The sequence below is a fragment of the Phocoena phocoena genome, chromosome 5 (genome assembly GCF_963924675.1).
Source record: "Phocoena phocoena chromosome 5, mPhoPho1.1, whole genome shotgun sequence".
Classification (NCBI taxonomy): Eukaryota; Metazoa; Chordata; class Mammalia; order Artiodactyla; family Phocoenidae; genus Phocoena; species Phocoena phocoena.
In genome coordinates this window covers 5,513,714-5,536,280 of record NC_089223.1, presented here as the reverse complement: position 1 = coordinate 5,536,280, position 22,567 = coordinate 5,513,714, and positions in this window count along the sequence as shown.

Here is a 22,567-nt window from a genome sequence, read left to right as displayed (position 1 = left end):
CTGATTAGCATCTTAGTCCATTCCTAGTACCTTCCAAACAGCTACCAGGTGAAGTTCCTCACATGCAGATCCCATTATGCTGTTCATTCCCTTCATTTCCTAGCTTGCTCCTCAGACCTACAGAATTAGTTCAAATGTCTGATACTCCTCCAGGCTTACCTCCCTAAATGTCCAAACATTGAAGCTTCCGCTTCAATTTCACCAAAGCACATTCAGTTTCTCACCAGGCCAAACGTTCTGTGATTTTGTTATAACCCTGTGGTTCCCAGCTCCTACTTAACTGCCTGGTGACCTCCGTTCTTCCTCCAGAACAGATCAATTACTACCTCCTTTTAGAAACATTTTCTCATTAAAACTCCATATCCCCCAACTAAATTATTCTCTCCATGTGCGGCTACTTTACTGCTGCACTTCTATTTACCTCATTTATATGTGATGAGATTTAACCACGCTGTCTCTAATCATCGTGTTTTTTTGGTGTATCTTCTTAGTGTGAGGCTGAGGAAGACAGAGACTTATGTGTTCGTCATCTCTGGATCCTGGCACCTTGAACCTGGCACGTGGTAAGTGCTCAATATATGATTGTTGAATTGAACTGAAATTTTAACTTTAATTTCAGCCCTAAAATTGTGATTAACAATGAACAGAAATATTGTTGGCTGCCCTGAGCAATAAGAACAAAAGTGAGATGATAGAAAATTGAATATAACAGAAAATAACATTCAGGGCATGTTATGGCACTTTGCACATTAAAGCTAATTGTCTCCATATTCTTTTTATACATCTGTGCTAATTTGTAATACAAGCAATGCTCAAAGATGTCTGATTATGGTACCTCAAGACTTTGTATCACCAAGATTCAATTATTGCAATATACTTTATCTTCTATCACACATACATATTGTGTGTATGTGTGTGTGTATATGTATATATAAATATGAATGCAACCCAAATCCCATTAACCTGGAGGTAAAAAATAGAATCACAATTGTTATAAACCCATTTTCCTCTCTTCTTTTAACTGCTCTGCAGAAACTCTAGACTCCTCACAAATTCCTCCCGAATAGTTCTGGGAGACCTCAGGCAGGTTCCCAAGTATGCTGGATAAACTAGTACTCTTGACCACCTGAGGTACCTGCCAGGCTTCTCCTCTCCTGCCCAGCTTGCCCTGGCTGTGCCTCTGTCTCCACTGATGCCTTCTGTGTTTTATGGGTCTTTGTGTTGAACAACATGGTATCTGTGCCAAGAGTACTAATGTCCAGCCCTCTCCCTCCAGAGAGACTGCTATTGAAGCCAGCCTGGTTTACCCAATGGGCCGGGCAAGCACATGCTTAGAGCACTAACAAAATATAGGCATCAGGAAAACTTTTGTAAATCATTGGCTATTCAAAAATTCATTGATTTAGTTTTCATAGCAAAATCATAATTTATTTAAATTTTCTCACATTTACTTAACAGTTCAGAGTTATTATTATTTCATGTCTATGTGGGAGAATTATCATAATCTTTTGAGTCTCAGGCCCTCTAGAAATCTTAAGGCAGCCCTCATTGTCACTAACGTCTACTGATGTCCAGTCAGCAGGTGCCCCTGCCCGGTGGGAAGGGTGCCAATGTCTATGTTACTGGCCCTATCTCATATTTGAAGCCCAAACACTTGCTTGATATTTATTTCCCAGATCTTTTTTTTTTCTTTTTCGTCTATTTTTATTGCAACTCCGTTGATGTAGGACTGAGGTGTGGGTTCATGGAGATTGAACTAAAGGAGATTCTGAGAACAGTATTCAGTATTCTTCTCAGACTTTGGTCCATGCTCTTGGGCCTTTTTCTCTTGGGATTTTTCTTGCTCGTGGAGAGGAATCTTGGTGCTTTCTAACTAGACTCTGGATAGATGCTCCCTCCATCCTTGCCACTCCAGGTGGGTTTAATGCAAGGGTCATGGGAGCTAGATTCTGTATGGAAATGCTGCTTCACTAATAAATTTATAAACATTTTTTCTGTGACAATTTTTGAAATGAAAAATAACTTGTTTTATTTTATCAAACTCTAGTTACAAGACTATTCCTTAGGCAGGCAATCTGATGAACTGAATTTTCACTGTATCATTTTGATCTCTGAATTTTAAAATAGACATTTGAGGGCTTTCAAAGAAACAAGAAACACAAACTCTTCTAAAAAATAAACATAACTTTTGCTAAGAATGATTAAAGGAGACAAGGCAGGTGATACAAACAAACTACTTAACACTTCATGAAGCAGACTGTCTCCGTCCCCTGGCATCCAGACCACTGCAGGGGCAGAAGACAGGAGCTTTTTATAGGGTAAAGAACAGGAAACAAGGAAATAACTATAGAACTCACAGTTGGCTTGGCATTCGGGGATTTGCTGACTGGATGTACTGTGTTTCTGGTCAAGAAGAGCATCTAAAGGGAAATGAAAGTCACCTAAGTTTCAGTTTGCTAATGAGGCACCCAGGGTGGAGATGGCTGCATCTTGGGCCTAGAAAGTTATTTCAACACAAATCATGTACTTCCCATGTCTGAATTGTCCCTAGAGAGTCAGAGGTTGAGTGGGAGCTGCAGAAGTCAACGGAGGCATACACAGTCCTCACCTAATTATTCCACACCCAATATTCAGGTGACCTCATCACTGGATTGGACAAGAAGTGGGCAAGGATGAGAGGATTTCCCTCTAATCCTTACCTCAGAACATCCCCAGGTTTCACTGAGTCTGTAGGGAAGTTTTCAAAAACTGTAATGATTTTTCTCATTTAAAAGCAAAAGAAGTGGCAATGACAGTGACAGTGAGAGCCAAATTCCCTTTGATTCATTTTCCAGGCCATCTGCTCTTCTCTTTGTGCTCTGTATGATAGAGTCTGCTGGGATCATTGAACAAGATAACTGAGATTAAGCAAAATAGATTCCACTTCACTGAATCTTAAGTTGCTAAAATACATAGTCTTGTTTGAGAAGTCATTGGGAAGTATAAAACTGAAATAAATATAGGAAATTCAAGTGATTTTGTAATAGATCCTCTATTGGTTTGGGTAAAAACTAAGCTGCTGTGACAGAAGGAGAAAAATACAGTGGGTTAAAATAAAAGGTCATTTATTCCTCTATCACATAATAGCCAGAGGTGAGCTGTCCAGAGCCACCAGGGTCTCAGCATCTGCATGTTTTACTATCTTCCTGTTTGATGTCTGCCAGACTAGGCGGGCCATAGCCAGATCTGATGGAGAAGACAGAATATCACCCAGAAATCCTAACTGTGAGCTGAATGAAGAAACAGGATGAGATTTGACTTGTCTTTTTTGGGGAGAGGGAGAGTTGTATTAATAGAAAGAAAAAAGTATGTGGAATCTAGGGGAGGAGGGACGTACGGAGGGGCAGACTGACGGCCAGTCTCCCAGTAGCCTTCTCTCCTTTTTATGTTTAGTAATAGGGTCCCCCAGTCTTTACTTGGGTACACAGATCCCTTCACAGCTGCAAAGTACACACTACAGTAAGTTCCCTACATACAAACCTTCAAGTTTAGAACTTTCAGAGATGCAAACGTGCATTCACATGTCCAATCACATAAGTTAGTTCACGTGTCTGGCGTACATTGTCACACGTGTGCATCCTCTACAAGTGGTTGTGCTTCTGTGTACTTTACTGTGTAGTACTGTATAGAATATAGTAGTACAATATCTTTATTTCGAGCCCAGGATGTCCAAGCAAGCATAAAAGCAGCAGTGATATAGCTGGTACAGTACTACCCAGACATCACTGGATCGTTTTTTCAAGAGGGTAGATAGAATTGAATCCAGCAAGGAACCAGAACCTGTGCCATCAACGTCAGGCATGAGTGAAATTGCAGCTTGCCCTCCGTCTCCTATTGCTGACAATCCTTCAGCTCTACCATCTCCCACCTCCTCTCCCTCCTCCAGTCAGTAACTCTTCTTGCCTGTTCACTCGATGCCAGCCCCTGTATGCCAGCTGTTGTGCTGTACTACTGTACTTTTCAAGGTACTGTACTGTAAGATTAAAACATGTTTTCTATTTTTTGTGTTTGTTTGTTTTTTATGTATTATTTGTGTGAAAAGTATTATAAACCTATTACAGTACAGTACTGTATAGCCGACTGTGTTAGTTGAGTGCCTAGGCTAATTTTGTTGGACTTACAAACAAATTGGACTTACCAACACACTTTTGGAATGAAACTCGTTCACGTGTAGGGTACTTATTGTATTCTCCCAGGCAGTTTTACAGTCATGTGAGGCTGTCTAACTGTGTTCAAGCCGATAGAATAGGAAAGAATCTGAGTCAGGCCATTTCCGGGTCATCTCACAGATACTCTGTCTGCTCCCCTTTCTGTTGCCTAGAAAATGGTGACAGTTGAGGTGGGATCAAGATGACAGAGTAGGAGGATGCTGAGATCACCTCCTCTCATAAACACATTAAAACGTCAACTACATATGAAAAACTCTCTCTGAAATTGACCTGGAGATTAGCAGGATGGCTCTTCTACAACCAAAGCTGTAAAGAAAGATCCTCACAGAGTCTGGTAGGAGAGGAAGAGAAGTGATTTGGGCAGAACCTGCACCCCTAGCAGGAGGGGGATGTCACAGGCTCAGGGATCCTCCCTGGGAAGTGAGGTGTTCGAGCCACATATTAGGAACCCCAGGTCTGGGGTCCAAAACCAGGAAGATGAGCCCCCTTGGCTGTTTTGAAAACCAGTGAGGCTTACCAGAAGGCTGTAGGAAACTAAGATTCCACTCATGAAGACTGCAGACACATGCTTGTTCACTCTCAGTCCCAGCGCTGAGGAAGCAGAGTGCAAACTGGCTGTGGCTCTAGCTGGCTTGCCAGGATCACCCCAGCACACACACCTCAGCCCACACTGGGGTCCCCCGCCGGCCCCTCTTGCTCTAGTGCTGCTCTCCACCACGGCGGAGGCTGCTGTTGCCAACAAGAGGGTGCACACTTGGAGGAAACTGAGGCAACTCAGACCCCAGCCCTGCCCCGACCAGGGTGGAGGCAACCATTGCCAGTGCATGCATACACTTGGGAGAGAACAAAACTAGCTCAATGGTGCAGCTTCAACCCCTCCAGCCCCAGCCAAACCTCTAACCAAGGCATGCACATGGAGGAAAAAGCAAAAGCAGCATGAAGTGCAACACCAAGCCCTTGGATCCTAGCCAAACCCCCAACAAAGGCAGAGACTGCCTTGACACCCTTGAGAAACCCAGCTCCCCCAGGGCATATGCTCCATCCCCTTGGGCCCTGCCTCTACCCCTAATAGGGCAGTGACTGCCATTGAGCAGAGGAGAAGCCGCAGCTCACACCTGGCTCTGGCTCTAGCCCCTCCATTTCCACTTCATTCCAAGGTGATAGCTGCCAGCACATCCCAGGGGAAGACACAGCCACTCCTGACTTCAGATCCAGCTCTCCCACCTACTAGGCACACACAGACTGCATAGGCACACTCTTACACAGGACATGTCTTCAAGACAGGGACAAGTAACTGTTTCACCTAATTTCACAGAGACAGAGAAAGTTAAACAAAGTGAGAAGACAGAGGAGTATGTTTCAAACAAAAGAAAAGGAAAAAAAAAACCCTGCAAAAAACCCTTAATGAAACAGAAATAAATAATTTACCTGATAAAGAGTTCAAAGCAATAGTAATAAGAATAGTAACTGAACGTGGGAAAAGATTAGATGAACACAGTGAGAATTTTAACAAAGAACTATAAAATATAAAAAAGTATCAGTCAGACCTGAAGAATAAGATAACTGAAATGAAAAATAAACTTAGAAGGAATTAATAGCAGATTAGGTGATACAGAAGAACACATAAGTGATCTGGAATATAGAATAATGGAAAACACCCAATCAGAAGAGCAAGAAGAAAAATAAATTGTAAAAAATGAGAATAGTTTAAGGAAACTCTGCAACAATATCAAGCATACTAACATTCCCATTATAGGGGTCCTAGAGGAGAAGAGAAAACGAAAGGGTAGAAATTGTATACGGTGAAATTATGGCTGAAAACTTCCTAAACCTGAAGAAGGAAACAAATATGCAGGTACAGGAAACACAGAGCATCCCAGATAAGATGAACCCAAACAGACCCACACCAAGACATATAATTAAAATGACAGAAGTTAAGTTTAAGAAGAGAATTTTAAAGACAGCTAGAGTAAAGCAAAAAGCCATATAGAAATGAACCCCCATAAGGCTATCAGCTGATTTTTCTGCAGAGACTTTGCAGGTAAGATAGAAGTGTCATGATACATTTAATATGCTGAAAGAAAAAAATCTATAACTTAGCACAGGGTAAACTCTACCCAGCAATTTTATCATTCAGAATTGAAGGAGAGATAAAGAACTCCTCAGACAAGCAAAAACTAAAGGAATTCATCAAGGCTAAACTGATCCTACGAGAAGTGTTAAAGAGTCTTCCTTAAGTGAAAAAGCAAAGGCTACAACAAGAAATAAAAAATTAGAGGAAGGGGAAAATCCCTTCGGTAAAGGCAAATATATAAAAAGGCTATGGATCAACCACTCACATAAACTGGTATGAAAGTTAAAAGACAAAAATTGTAAAATCTCCTATACCTACAATAAACAGTTAAGGGATAGATAGATATGAAGGTGTAAAATATGATATCAAACACACAAAACACGTGGGAGAGTGTTAAAAATGTAGATCTTTTAGAATGTGATCGAATTTAAAGGACTACATGTTTAAAACAAGTAGATATAGTTATAGGTCAACATATATAAACCCCATAGTAACCACAAATCAAAAGCCTGCAATAGACACACAAAAACTAGAGAGAAAGAACTACAAGCCTACCATTAAAGAAAATCATTAAACCATAAGGGAAAAGACTAAAAGAAGAAGAAAAGTACAAAGAAGAACTGCAAAAACAACCAGAAAACAAGTAACAAAATAGCAATAAGTACGTGCCTATAAATAATCACTTCAAATGTCAATGGACTAAATGCTCCAATCAAAAGACATAGGGTAGAGAGGGCAGACAGCAGAAGCAAGAAGAACTATAATCCTGCAGCCTGTGGGAAAAAAATCACATTCACAGAAAGACAGACAATATGAAAAGGCAGAGGACTATATACTAGATGAAAGAACAAGATATAACCCCAGAAAAATAACTAAATGACATGGAGATAGGCAACCTTCCAGAAAAAGAATTTAGAAAAACTATAGTGAGTATGATCCAGGACCTCGGAAAAAGAATGGAGGCAAAGATCGAGAAGATGCAAGAAATGTTTAACAACGATCTAGAAGAATTAAAGAACAAGCAAACAGAAATGAACAATGCAATAACTGAAATGAAAAATACACTAGAAGGAATCAATAGCAGAATAACTGAGGCAGAAGAATGGATAAGTGACCTGGAAGACAGAATAGTGGAATTCACTGCTGCAGAACAGAATAAAGAAAAAAGAATGAAAGAAATGAAGACAGCCTAAGAGACCTCTGGGACAACATTAAACACAATAACATTCGCATTATAGGGGTCCCAGAAGGAGAAGAGAGAGAGAAAGGACCCGAGAAAATATTTGAAGAGATTATAGTCAAAAACTTCCCTAACATGGGAAAGGAAATAGCCCCCCAAGTCCAGGAAGCGCAGAGAGTCCCATAAAGGATAAACCCAAGGAGAAACACACTGAGACACATAGTAATCAAACTGGGAAAAATTAAACACAAAGAAAAATTATTGAAAGCAGCAAGGGAAAAATGACAAATAACATACAAGGGAAATCCCATAAAGTTAACAGCTGATTTCTCAGCAGAAACTCTACAGGCCAGAAGGGAGTGGCATGACATATTTAAAGTGATGAAATGGAAGAGTCTACAACCAAGATTACTCTACCCGGCAAGGATCTCATTCAGATTCGATGCAGAAATCAAAAGCTTTACAGACAACCAAAAGCTAAGATAATTCAGCACCACCAAACCAGCTCTACAACAAATGTTACAGGAACTTCTCTAAGTGAGAAACACAAGAGAAGAAAAGGACCTACAAAAACAAACCCAAAACAATTAAGAAAATGGTAAAAGGAACATACGTATCAATAATTCCCTTAAATGTGAATGGATTAAATGCTCCAACAAAAAGACACAGGCTTGCTGAATGGATACAAAAACAAGACCCAAATATATGCTGTCTACAAGAGACCCACTTCAGACCTAGGAACACATACAGACTGAAAGTGAGGGGATAGAAAAAGATATTCCATGCAAATGGAAATCAAAAGCCAGAGTAGCAATACTCATATCAGATAAAATAGAATTTAAAATAAAGAATGTTACAAGCAACAAGGAAGGACACTACATAATGATCAAGGGATCAATCCAAGAACAAGAGATAACAATTATAAATATATATGCACCCAACATAGGAGCACCTCAATACATAAGGCAACAGCTAACAGCTATAAAAGAGGAAATTGACATAGTAGCACAAAAATAGTGGGGAACTTTAACAACTCACACCAATGGACAGATCATCCAAACAGAAAATTAATAAGGAAACACAAGCTTTAAATTACACAATAGACCAGATAGATTTAATTGATATTTATAGGACATTCCATCCAAAAACAGCAGATTATACTTTCTTCTCAAGTGTGCATGGAACATTCCCCAGGATAGATCACATCATGGGTCACAAATCAAGTCTCAGTACATTTAAGAAAATTGAAATCATGTCAAGCATCTTTTCTGACCACAACGTTATGAGATTAGAAATAAATTACAGAGAAAAAAACGTAAAAAAATACAAAAACATGGAGGCTAAACAATATGTTACTAAATAACCAAGAAATCACTGAAGACATCAAAGAGAAAATCAAAAAATACCTAGAGACAAATGACAATGAAAACACAACGATCCAAAACCCATGGGATGCAGCAAAAGCAGTTCTAAGAGGGAAGACATAGCAATACAATCCTATCTCAAGAAGCAAGAAAAATCTCAAATAAACAACCTAACCTTACACCTAAAGCAATTAGAGAAAGAAGAACAAAAAACCCCCAAAGTTAGCAGAAGGAAAGAAATCATAAACATCAGAGCAGAAATAAATGAAGTAGAAACAAAGGAAACAATAGCAAAGATCAATAAAATTAAAAGCTGGTTATTTGAGAAGATAAACAAAATTGATAAACCATTAGCCAGACTCATCAAGAAAAATACGGAGAGGACTCAAATCAATAAAATTAGAAATGAAAAAGGAGACGTTACAGCAGACACTGCAGAAATACAAAGTAAGAGACTACTACAAGCAACTCTACGCCAATAAAAAGGAAAACCTAGAAGAAATAGACAAATTCATAGAAAGGTATAACCTTCCAAGACTGAACCAGGAAGAAATAGAAAATATGAACAGACAAATCACAAGTAATGAAATTGAAACTGTGATTAAAAATCTTCCAACAAACAAAAGTCCAGGACCAGATGGCTTCACAGGTGAATTCTATCAAACATTTAGAGAAGAGCTAACACTCATCCTTCTCAAACTCTTCCAGAAAATTGCAGAGGAAGAAACACTCCCAAACTCATTCTATGAGGCCACCATCATCTTGATACCAAAACAAGACAAAGATACTACAAAAAAAAAAATTACAGACCAATATCACTGATGAATATAGATGCAAAAATCCTCAACAAAATACTAGCAAACAGAATCCAACAACACATTAAAAGGATCATACACCATGATCAAGTGGGATTTATCCCAGGGATGCAAGGATTCTTCAATATATGCAAATCATTCAACGTGATACACCATATTAACAAACTGAAGAATAAAAACCATATGATAATCTCAATAGATGCAGAAAAAACTTTTGACAAAATTCAACACCCATTTATGATAAAAACTCTCCAGAAAGTGGGCATAGAGGGAACCTAGCTCAACATAATAAAGGCCATATATGACAAACCCACAGCAAACATCATTCTCAATGGTGAAAAACTGAAAGCATTTCCTCTAAGATCAAGAACAAGACAAGGATGTCCACTCTCACCACTATTATTCAACGTAGTTTTGGAAGTCCTAGCCATGGCAGTCAGAGAAGAAAAAGAAATGAAAGGAAAGAAATTGGAAAAGAAGAGGTAAAACGGTCACTATTTGCAGATGACATGATACTATACATAGAGAATCCTAAAGATGCCACCAGAAAACTACTAGAGCTAATCAATGAATTTGGTAAAGTTGCAGGATACAAAATTAATGCACAGAAATCTATTGCATTCCTATACACTAATGATGAAAAATCTGAAAGAGAAGTTAAGAAAACACTCCCATTTACCACTGCAACAAAAATAATAAAATACCTATGAATAAACCTACCTAGGGAGACAAAAGACCTGTATGCAGAAAACTATAAGACACTATTGAAAGAAATTAAAGATGACACAAACAGATGGAGAGATATACCATGTTCTGGGATTGGAAGAATCAGTATTGTGAAAATGACTATACTCTCCAAAGCAATCTACAGATTCACTGCAATCCCTATCAAATTACCAATGGCATTTTTTACAGAACTAGAACAAAAAATCTTGTATGGAGAAAGCAAAGACCCTGAATAGCCAAAGCAGTCTTGAGAGGAAAAAGATGGAGCTGGGGGCATCAGACTCCCTGACTTCAGACTATACTTCAGTAATCTTCTGAATGTCTTCAGTAATCAAGACAATATGGTGTTGGCACAAAAACAGAAATATAGATCAATGGAACAGGATAGAAGGCTCAGAGATAAACCTACGCACCTATGGTCAACTAATCTATGACAAAGGAGGCACGGATATACAATGGAGTAAAGACAGTCTCTTCAGTAAGTGGTGCTGGGAAAACTGGACAGATACATGTAAAAGAATGAAATTGGAACACTCCCTAACACCATACAAAAAGATAAACTCAAAGTGGATTAGAGACCTAAATGTGAGAATGGACACTATAAAACTTTAGAGGAAAACATAGGAAGAACACTCTTTGACATAAATCATAGCAAGATTTTTTTTGTAAGATTTTTTTTGATCTACCTCCTAGAGTAATGGAGATAAAAACAAAAATGAACAGCTGGGACCTAATGAAACTTAAAAGCTTTTACACAGCAAAGGAAACTGTAAACAAGATGAAAAGACAACCCTCAGAATGGGAGAAAATATTTGCAAACGAATCAACTGACAAAGGATTAATCTCCAAAATATATAAACAGCTCAATATTAAAAAACAACCCAATGCAAAAATGGGCAGAAGACCTAAATAGACATTTCTCCAAAGAAGACATACAGATGGCCAAGAAGCACGTAAAAAGGTGCTCAACATCACTAATTATTAGAGAAATGCAAATTAAAACTGCAATGAGGTATCACCTCATGCCAGTTAGAATGGGCATCATCAGAAAATCTACAAACAACCAATGCTGGTGAGGGTGTGGAGCAAAGGGAGCCCTCTTGCACTGTTGGTGGAAATGTATATTGACACAGCCTTTATGGAGAACAGTATGGAGGTTCCCCAAAAAGCTAAAAATAGAATTACTGTATGACTCAGCAATCCCACTACTAGGCATATACCCAGAGAAAACCATAATTCAGAAAGACACATGCACCCCAATATTCATTGCAGCACTATTTACAATAGCCAGGTCATGGAAGCAACCTAAATGCCCATCCACAGACGAATGGATAAAGAAGATGTGGTACATATATACAATGGAGTATTACTCAGCCATAAAAATGAATGAAATTGAGTCATTTGTAGAGAAGTGGATGGACCTAGGGACTGTCATACAGAGTGATGTAAGTCAGAAAGAGAAAAAACAACTATCGTATATTAACGCATATATGTGGAACCTAGAAAAATGGTAAAGATGAATGGGTTTGCAGGGCAGAAATTGAGACACAGTTGTAGAGAACAAACATATGGACACCAAGCGGGGGAAGCGGCGAGTGGGGTGGTGGTGGGATGAATTGGGAGATTGGGATTGACATATATACACTAATATGTATAAAATAGATAACTAATAAGACCCTGCTGTATAAAAAATATAAATATAATAAAATTCAAAAAAATAAATAAAAAATAAAAGCATAAAGAAGTTTAAAGAAATAACTATTACTTATGAAATTAAAAAAAAAGACATAGGGTGGCTTATTGGATTAAAAAAATCCCATTTACAATCACATGAAAAATAATAAAATACCTAGGAATAAACTTAACCAAGCAGGTGAGAAACCAATACTCTGAAAACTATAAGACATCTATGAAGGAAGTTGAAGACAATGCAAATAAATGGAAAGCTATCCCATGTTCATGGATTGGAAGAATTAGTATTGTGGAAATGTCCATACCACCTAATGCAACATACAGATTTAATGCAATCCCTATCAAAATACCCATGACATTTTTCACAGAACTAGAACAAATAATCTGTAAATTTTTATGGAACCACAAAAGACTGCCAAAGTGCAAAAGCAATTTTGAGAAAAAGGAAGAAAGCTGGAGTTATCACATTCCCTGACTTCAGCCTATATACTTTACAAGGCTACAGTATCAAAACAGTATGGTACTGATACAAAAATAGACACAGAGATCAAGGGAACAGAATAGAAAGCCCAGAAATAAACCCATGCTTATATGGTTAATTACTCTGTGACAAAGGAGGCAAAAATATACAATGGAAAAAAGAGAGTCTATTTAATAACTGGTGCTAAGAAAACTGGACAGCTACATGTAAAAGAAAAAAGTTAGAACTTTTTATCACACTGTATACAAAAATAAACTCAAAATGGATTAGAGACTTAAATGTAAGACCAAAAACCATAAAAATCCTAGAAGAGAACATAGGCAGAACATTCTTTGACATAAGTCTTAGCAATAGTTTTTTGGATCTGTCTCCTCAGGCAAGGGAACCAAAAGTTAAAATAAATAACGTGGACCTAATCAAGCTCAAAAGCTTTTGCACAGCAAAGGAAACCATCAACAAAATGAAAAGACAACTTACTGAATGGGGGAAGATATTTGCAAATGATATGACTGATAAGGGGTTAATAGCCAACATATATAAACAGTTCACACAACTCAATATAATAAAACCCCACACCTGGTTAAAAAATGGGCAGAAGATCTGAATAGACATTATTCCAAAAATGAACAACAGGCATATGAAAAGATGCTCAAAATCACTAATCATCAGTGAAATGCAAATCAAAATCACAATGAGATATCACATTACAGTCACACCTGTGAGAATGGCTATCATCAGAAAATCTACAAATGACAAATGTTGTGAGGTTGTGGAGAAAAGGGAACCCTAATACATTGTTTGAGGAAATGTAAATTGGTGCAGCCAGTGTAGAAAATAACATGAAGTTTCCTCAAAAATTTAAAAATAGAATTACCACATGATCCAGCAATTATACTCCTAGGTATATATCCATAAAAATCTGAAAACACTAAAAAAAATTTTTTTGAAAACACTAATTCAAAAAGATACATGTACTCCAATGTTCATAGCAGCATTATTTACAGTAGCCAAGATATGGAAACAACGCAAGTGCCCACCAACAGATGAATGGATCCACAGAATGTGGTACATATATATACAATGGAATATTACTCAGCTATAAAAAAGTGAAATTTTGTAATGACATGGATGGATCTGAAGGGTATTATGCTTATTGAAGTAAGTCAGCCAGAGAAAGACAAATACTCTATTATTATCACTTACATGTGGAATCAAAAACAAAATAAAACAAAAGAATGATTATAACAAAATGAAACAGACTAATCGAGAACAAACTAGTGGTTGCCAGTGGGGTGAGGCCTGAGGGAAGGGGCAAGATAGGGGTAGGAGATTAAGAGGTATAAACTACTAGGTATAAAATAAATAAGAAAGAAAGAATGTAAGGTAAAGCACAGGGAACATAGCCAATATTTTATAACTTTAAATGGAGTATAATCTATAAAAATAACAGATTACTATGTTATACATCTGAAAATAACATAATGTCCTAAATCAACTATATTTCGATAAAATGAAAAAAAGAAAGAAAATGGTGACAATTGGAGAAACCTTGGAAACCATAGGTTGAATGCAGAAGAGCCAAACGCAGCTCTCAAATGCTCACCTTTAGAGTGTTTATTTAAGTACCTTGTGACAGTTTTTAATTTATTTATTTATTTTTGCTCTGTTGGGTCTTCATTTCCGTGCGAGGGCTTTCTCTAGTTGTGGCAAGCGGGGGCCATTCTTCATTGTGGTGCACGGACCTTTCACTATCGCAGCCTCTCTTGTTGCGGAGCACAGGCTCCAGACGCGCAGGCTCAGTAGTTGTGGCTCATGGGCCTAGTTGCTCTGCGGCATGTGGGATCCTCCCAGACCAGGGCTCGAACCTGTGTCCCCTGCATTAGCAGGCAGATTCTCAACCACTGCACCACCAGGGAAGCCCTTGTGACAGTTTTTAAAACATGGCATAAAAAGATGGAGTCTCTGTCTCCTCCCACTGAAGGACTTGTGACTTCTTCAATCGAGGAAGCATGGCAAAAGTGACACTGTGTGCCTTCCGAGGCTTGGCAAGAGGAGACCATGTGACCTCCACCTAGTTCTCCCAGAATGCTCAGTCCTAGGATGCTGGTGGGACCCAGCTGCCCTGCTGTGTTAGGCCCAAACCCCATGGAGAGGTCCTGTGTAGATGCCTGGTTGACAACCCAGCTGAGCCCAGTCTTCCGGTCCTCCCAGCCCTCCAGTCCTCCCAGCGCAGGTACAGACATGTCAGTAAAGAAGCCTCCAGACAATTCCTGTTCCTACTCATTTGCATCAACCACGGAATCTTCACGGTGTCCCAGCCAGGACACCGGACATCTTTGAACAAAGCAAGCCATCTCTCCTCTGTCCTTTCCCAATTCCTGACCCATAGTATCTGTGAGCATAATAAAGTGCTCTAAATATTTTGTGATGTCCTAATTAAAAATAAAGCAACGTGGCCTGTACCCTAAATAATGCAAATGATGCAAATCAAAAAGTATCTCAATAATTAATACGTCAAACCAAAAAAAGACTATTTTAAGAGCCCAACACAATCCTGAATATTAATACTATGTCAGATAGCAATCGTTTGCCTATTTACTTAAGCAACAAGCAGACTAGGGCATTTCTATCAAAAAGTCTTCAGGTCTCTGGAGGAAAATGGACACTGCTCTGAAACTGGACCCTCTGATATTGTACTGTGGGAATTCTTCTGATTGGCTGGGCTGATGTCATTCATACTTGTATCTTCTTTCCTTTCCCTTATAACTTGCTGCCCAGAGGTCTGAGGGTGCATTAGGTTTGAGTTAAGTCTATTTTATGATGTACACCTACCTAATAAACTTGTGATTGAAAACTTTCCTGTTAACATTTATCTCTGGCCAGTACATATTTCTATAGGCATTAAATGACCGCTTGCCTCTGAGTTTGCCTCTGAGTCTGTGGGTAAATATAACGTTGATTAGCCTTTGTTGTGACAAGGTCTGCAGTAACTGTGTGTTCCAACTCTACTTGTGACGACGGTCGTTTCTATTATTTTTCTATCTTTATCATCAGTAAGATGGAAACAAACACTATAAAGTAATATACAGGGATAGATACAGATGTAAATTACAGTACATTCCTGGGCCTTAGGCCACAACACTTGAGAAAGAAATAGAGGTGTGGTCAATAAAAGTGTCCTCCAAGAGATCATGTATGGTATTTAACTTCTCTGAGCTCTCACTTTCCTCTTGGACTAAAGGAGACAATTGAATCTCCATTGCACATGTCCCAGAAGAGTTGTGAGGAAGAAATTACGCAGTGTGAATGGTCCTGAGCTACTCTAGTGAAAGATCCTCATAACTGTTCTTACACATCCAGCAGGAGACCAGGGGTAACTGAGGAAAATGAACACACATCCCTCAACCTGCACACAGACAAAAAGCGTTGAAAAACTGTAAAGGCCTTTGTAGATTTTCATTTTTTTTTAATATATAGATAAAGTTCTAGTAAGTATGTGATGGACTGAGGATGAAAAATCCAATGGCCACACCTTCTCATGTTTGGAGATACAATGAATACTCAAAACCAGCTCTACGTCTACGTCTCTATCCCTGCCCTGGAACTAGGTTCATCTGTACCATTTTTCTAGATTCCACGTACATGCATTAATGTATGATATTTGTTTTTCTCTTGGGGGAAGGGGAGGATGGGATGAATTGGGAGATTAGGTTTGACATAAATACACTACCATGTGTAAAATAGATAGCGACTGGGAACCTGCTGTATAGCACAGGGAGCTCAGCTCGGTGCTCTGTGATGACCTAGATGGGTGGGACGGTGGTGGGGAGGGAGGGAGAGACAAAAGGGAGGAGATATATGTATACGTATAACTGATTCACTTCGTTGTACAGCATAAACTAACACAACATTGTAAAGCAATTATACTCCAGTTAAAAGTAAATAAATAAAGTTATTGAGATAAAAAAAATAAAACAGCTCTATGTTCATTTCCACTCTTATCTGACCTCTTCTGCTTTATCAACTCTTTTATTCTGATGCTGCAAATGCCATGAAATTCCTGCAGGCCAGGTCTAACTTATTTTACTAGTTTATATAAAATATCTAAACCATTTAAAAACCTTTTCTCAAAACAAATACTCTTTTGTCTGCTCTCTTGAACCTGCTCAGACTACCCATGGTGTGTCTCTTGTGTGTAAGACATCCTTCTCCATGCAGAGTGAGGATTGCATGTGGATGCAGAGACCTTCTCCTGGGTCTGTCACTTTTTGGTGACTATGACCCAGTCTCCGAGGCCCAGGTTCCTCACATGTAAATGATAGCTTGTACTGGACTCTTTATAATGTGTCTTCCATCTCTAAGATTTTGCAAACATATTGATTGAAAGAATAGTAGTTAAGAGAGTGGGTTCTCAGCCCTTAGCTTGGGCTTGAGTCTCAGTTCTCCTACTTACCATCTGTGTAACCTTGGACAAGTGACTTACCTTTTATGTATCTCAGTTATGGCACCATAAAATGTGTAAAGGATGGTCCTGATGAGGAATAAATGAGGCAGTTTATGTGAGTGGGATCGAGCCCAGCACACGTAGGGCTCAATTAGCATTTAATTCTATTGTAAAGAATACAACTATCCTTTATTTCATGTTCAACAGATGCTAAAGAGCTCAGAAACCCAAGGCTATGAGACTAGTACGTTGTGGAAATTCTCAACTCTCAGTCATAGGTACGGCTGACTGCAAGTACCTTGTATTTTAAATACACATCCCCATAGAGTGTGGCTTATTGAAAATTCTAGGAAATGGCTATATATAACATATCCACATCTTTAGAATCATAAAAATTTTTTAAGTCAGTAAGTTTGAACTCCTGAGTTTGTTATTATGTTCTCCTACTTTTTAAATGTCCCTTTTGGCAAGCTTTATATTCCAAATTCTTCTTTGGCAGTGAGAGCGGCTTGTTTTGGTTTTAGTTCCATTCCTGTGAAACAGTCTGAATCCCATAGTCCAACACTTTCCTCTGGGATTTTCCCAGGGGCACATATAGGAGAAGTACACGATTTGTAAGCAGTCCAGATGTCAGTGATTTCCATGTTAACATTTTATTTACTAGAAGAGTAATTTCTTTACTGTTCTCTCTCTCTTTTTTTTTTTTTACGACCTGGACAAGGGAGAGACACCGAAGGACAAGAGGGTGAGTGACCCTGAGTCAGATGGGACAAAAACAAGCAAAAAGGACAGCTTGGGGCAAAACCAGGGTAGCAAAGGATGGTAAAACCCTGTGGGTTTGAGTAACACTCATCACCTACCATTTTGAGCTCCACCTCCTGTGATGGGATCTAAGCTCCTTATTACTCAGAGCAGCACATGCAGAATCAGCCAAACTGTGATTGAAGGTTTCAGCCCTGTTTTCCCTTCTAAGAAACTAAGAGAAATACTAAGAATGGCCCTTGCCTTCAGACAGTATTTCAAATAACAGTGAAATGATATGCTGCTCTTATCATTTTCATTTACTTAGAAGACGTTTACCAAAAGGTAACCCTGAGCCAAGTACTAAGCCTGACACTGGATGGGGTTGGGCAGGAGAGTGGGGTTGGGAAAGGAGAGCGGGGTGGGGAGAGGGAAGGGTACTAAGGCATGTGGTGTCCAGTCTATGACTGGAGAGCCTTAGAGTCTGGTGAAGAAGTTGGGCATGAAACAATAATAATAGTAATAATGATAATAGTAACAATAACAGTAATGATAATAGCAATAGTAGTAATAATAGTAATAATGATAATAGTAGTAATAATAGCAATAATGATAATAGTAGTAGCAATCATAGTAACGATGATAATGGTATTAATAACAACAGTAATAACGATAAAGGTAATAGTATTAATAATAGTAATAATGAGAATAGAAATAATAACAGTAGTAATGATAATAATAGTAATAATAGCAATGATCATAGTAATAATGGTAATCATGAAAATGTTAATAGCAATAATGAAAATAGTCATATTATTAACAATAATAATAGTAGTAATAATAGTAATGATGATAATAGTAATAATGGTAATGGTAACAGAAAACAAAGACCCTGGGGTGGTAACAAAGAGCTGCTTCTGGTGACAGATTGTGGAAGAGTTCCTGACTTGTTTGCTGCTGGGTGATGGGGTGTTTTCTCAGGGTGGAACTACTCAATGTCACAGAGACCTAGCAAGGCCTAGGAGCAGGGGTTATGCTTTCAATCTCCCCTCAGAAGCTTATCGGAGGCTAAAAGACTTTTGATGAACCAACTTAAGATCAAGTTACATTTCTTGAATATACACAGGCTGAAAAGACTGGACAGGTCTGCTCAGACTGGGAGTGAATTATGCAAAGCCTGGTAGTTTAGATGTGGCTGATAAGAATGTTGCCTAGAATCACAAAGCAAATGAAATATGTGGAGGGAACAGGCCTCATTCAAAGAGCCAAATATAAGCTAGAGAAGCTGGCTTGACCCTTGGTGAAATGGGCAAAGCAGGCAAGATCTGACTTCGAAACACTGCGGTATGTTGCCAGCTCCTTTTCTCCCTTGCCTGGTAACCAAGGTACCCTCTAGATCCCTCGTGTCTAACCGCCCTCTTATCCTGTTGACAGCTGACTGCACAGAAATCCCCCTGTAAAGCCTAAGCTGCAGTGTGACATGCCCCTTCCTCAGCACCCATCCTTCACAAATCCAAGGGGCCCCTGAAAAATGAGATCGCTGGGGCTCTAAAACATGCCCCTCTGATGGTGGGATTGTGGGTCATGTGGAGGAGGTTCTGGTGGCACCGGCTTTTGTGCCTGTCCACGCCCAGCACTTGGGGAACAAGTGGCCCTACCACCTCTGTCAGGGAGCGTGCATGTCCCCTGCTCTTGGGACAGGGCTGCCCAGTTGGAATCCCTTCAGCCTTCAAGAGGGATTTCTAAGATTAGGGCTTTTTTGATCTATTGTAGATAATGATAATCAAATCCCTCTTTTTTTTTGATGAAAATAAAGGCATAAATATCAAGGAAAAATTATCTTTACAGACAGACCATGATGCAACAATATCAGTGTCTTTTCAAACTGGCCAAAACACTGCTGCAAAGCAATTCATCATAGTTACTAACCGTTGATGGATCTCTCCTGCTCTGGGTCCTTAGCCTCTCTTTACTCAGTTTCAGAGTAAAGCAAAATAATTTTAGGATGCACATGAAAATGGGCCTTTTAAAGATTTATGTAAAGCATTGTCTCCAGGCTCTCAAAAAAGTAGTTTAAATCTTTGGTCAAAAATTTTCCATGTTTTTTTCTTCCTCATATCAGGATATATATTTAAAATAACTTTTAGTTACTAAACTGTATCTTAGCAACAGTGACACAGCACAAGAGTGTGTTATCTAAAGCAAACCAATTCTGGCCATAAACTATTGAAGCAAAGCAACCAAATGTGATTGGTTTGGCTCTCTTGTGATACCCAAGAGGCTGAGGTGTCACATGAGATTAAAGGCATATTTTTCAGATCCGAAATGATCCATTATTCATGTTAAACCCAAGGGATGGGCAACACTCTTTATTTCTAATTACAGAATCATAAAATGTTTGTGCCAAAAGGGTTATTGGAGTCTACCTAGTCCAGTCCTGTGACATTATAATGGGAGAAAAGAAAAAAAAAAAAAACGAAGGAAAAGAAAGATAACTCGATTTCTTCAAAGCACACAGCTGCTTGGTAGCAGAGCTGGTTTAAGAAATTAGGTTTCCTGACTTTTAGTCCAGTAACTCCAGTACCTTTGTATGAGAAGAGGTATCTGGTCTTTATTTCACATGGATCCATTTAAGTTTTCACTTCTAAAATAGGCCTCTGAATGAATTGTTTCAAATATATGAATATAGATTTTTTTTGTGCAAAAATAAAGAGATGGTAATTTCAATTTACATAATTCACAGCCCACAATTATTACCTTGGCAGAGAACATCACATATTAGTAAAAATCTAAGTGATTACTTGTGATCAACAGCAAAGTCTATTTGCATGTGCACATCCAAATTAAGAGAGACTTACCCATTTAGTGAAATGTTGTTACAAGTGTTTATAGAGTTGGACTCCTTCAGTACGAATCCCAGCTCTGCTTTCTAACAACTAAATTTACCTTGGGAAAGTTGCTTGATGTCTCTGTGCATCAGTGTCCAACTAAAAAATTGGAGATAAATTCATATTTATAGGGGTTTTAAGATCAATCAGATAGTTTATTCAAAGTGCTTATAATAGTTCCTGGCAAATAGCACATAAATATCTGTTAGCTGTTTTAATTAGTAATGGTAAGGAAGTTATTAGGAGGACAAAACTTTAAGTTCTGACCACAACTTTCTGCTTTGGTCTAAGAACCTATATTCAAATTTAAGATCACCTTCCTCCCCACAATACATCAAAACTACATCTACACATGGAACAACTCCTACAGAACACCTACTGAACCCTGGCAGAAGACCTCAGACTTCCCAAAAGGCAAGAAACCCCCCACATACCAGACCTTGTGGTTGACAGGGTCTTGGTGCTCTGACCATGTGTCAGGCCTGAGCCTCTGCGGTGGGAGAGCCAAGTTCAGGACATTTTCCACCAGAGACCTCCCAGCTCCACGTAATATCAAACAGTGAAAGTTCTCCCAGAGATCTCCATCTCAACGCTAAGACCCAGCTCCACTCAACGACCAGCAAGCTACAGTGCTGGACACCCTATGCCAAACAACTAGCAAGACAGGAACACAACCCCACACATTAGCAGAGAGGCTGCCTAAAATCATAATAAGTTCACAGACACCCCAAAACACACAACAGGACATGGTCCTTCCCACCAGAAAGGCAAGATCCAGCCTCATCCACCAGAACAAAGGCACAAGTCCCCTCCACCAGGAAGTCTACACAACCCACAGAACCAACCTTACCCACAGACTAAAAAAAACTAGAGGTACAAACCTGCAGCCTGTGACAAGGAGACCCCAAATACCAAAAATTAAGCAAAATGAGAAGACAGAGAAATACACAGCAGATGAAGGAGCAATGTATCAACCCACCAGACGAAACAAATGAAGAGGAAATAGGCAGTCTACCTGAAAAAAAATTCAGAGTAATGATAGAAAAGATGATCCTAAATCTTGGAAATAGAATGGAGAAAATACAAGAAAAGTTTAACAAAGACCCAGAAGAACTAAAGAGCAAACAAACAATGATGAACAGTACAATAAATGAAATTAAAAATTCTCTAGAAGGAATCAATAGCAGAATAACTGAGACAGAAGAACGGATAAGTGACCTGGAAGATAAAATAGTGGAAATAACTAATGCACAGCAGAACAAAGAAAAAAGAATTGAGGACAATCTCAGAGACCTCTGGGACAACATTAATGCACCAACATTAGAATAATAGGGGTCCCAGAAAAAGAAGAGAAAAAAAAAAAGACAGAGAAAATATTTGAAGAGACTATAATTGAAAAATTCCCTAATATAGGTAAGGAAATAGACAATCAAGTCCAGGAAGCACAGACAGTCCCATACAGGGTAAATCCAAGGAGAAACACATCAAGACACATATTAATCAAACTATCAAAAATTAAATAAAAAGATAAAATATTAAAAACAGCAAGGGAAAAGCAACAAATAACATACAAGGGAATCCCCGTAAGGTTAACAGCTGATCTTTCAGCAGAAACTCTGCAAGCCAGAAGGCAGTGACAGGACATATTTAAAGTGATGAAAGGGAAAAACCTACAACCAAGATTACATTACCCAGCAAAGATCTCATTCCAATTCAATGGAGAAATTAAATCCTTTACAGACAAGCAACAGCTAAGAGAATTCAGCACCACAAAACCAGCTCTACAACAAATGCTAAAGGAACTTCTCTAGGCAGGAAACACAAGAGAAGGAAAAGAGCTACAATAACGAACCCGAAACAATTAAGAAAATAGTAACAGGAACATACATATCAATAACTACCTTAAATGTAAATGGATTAAACGCTCCAACCAAAAGACATAGACTGGCTGAAT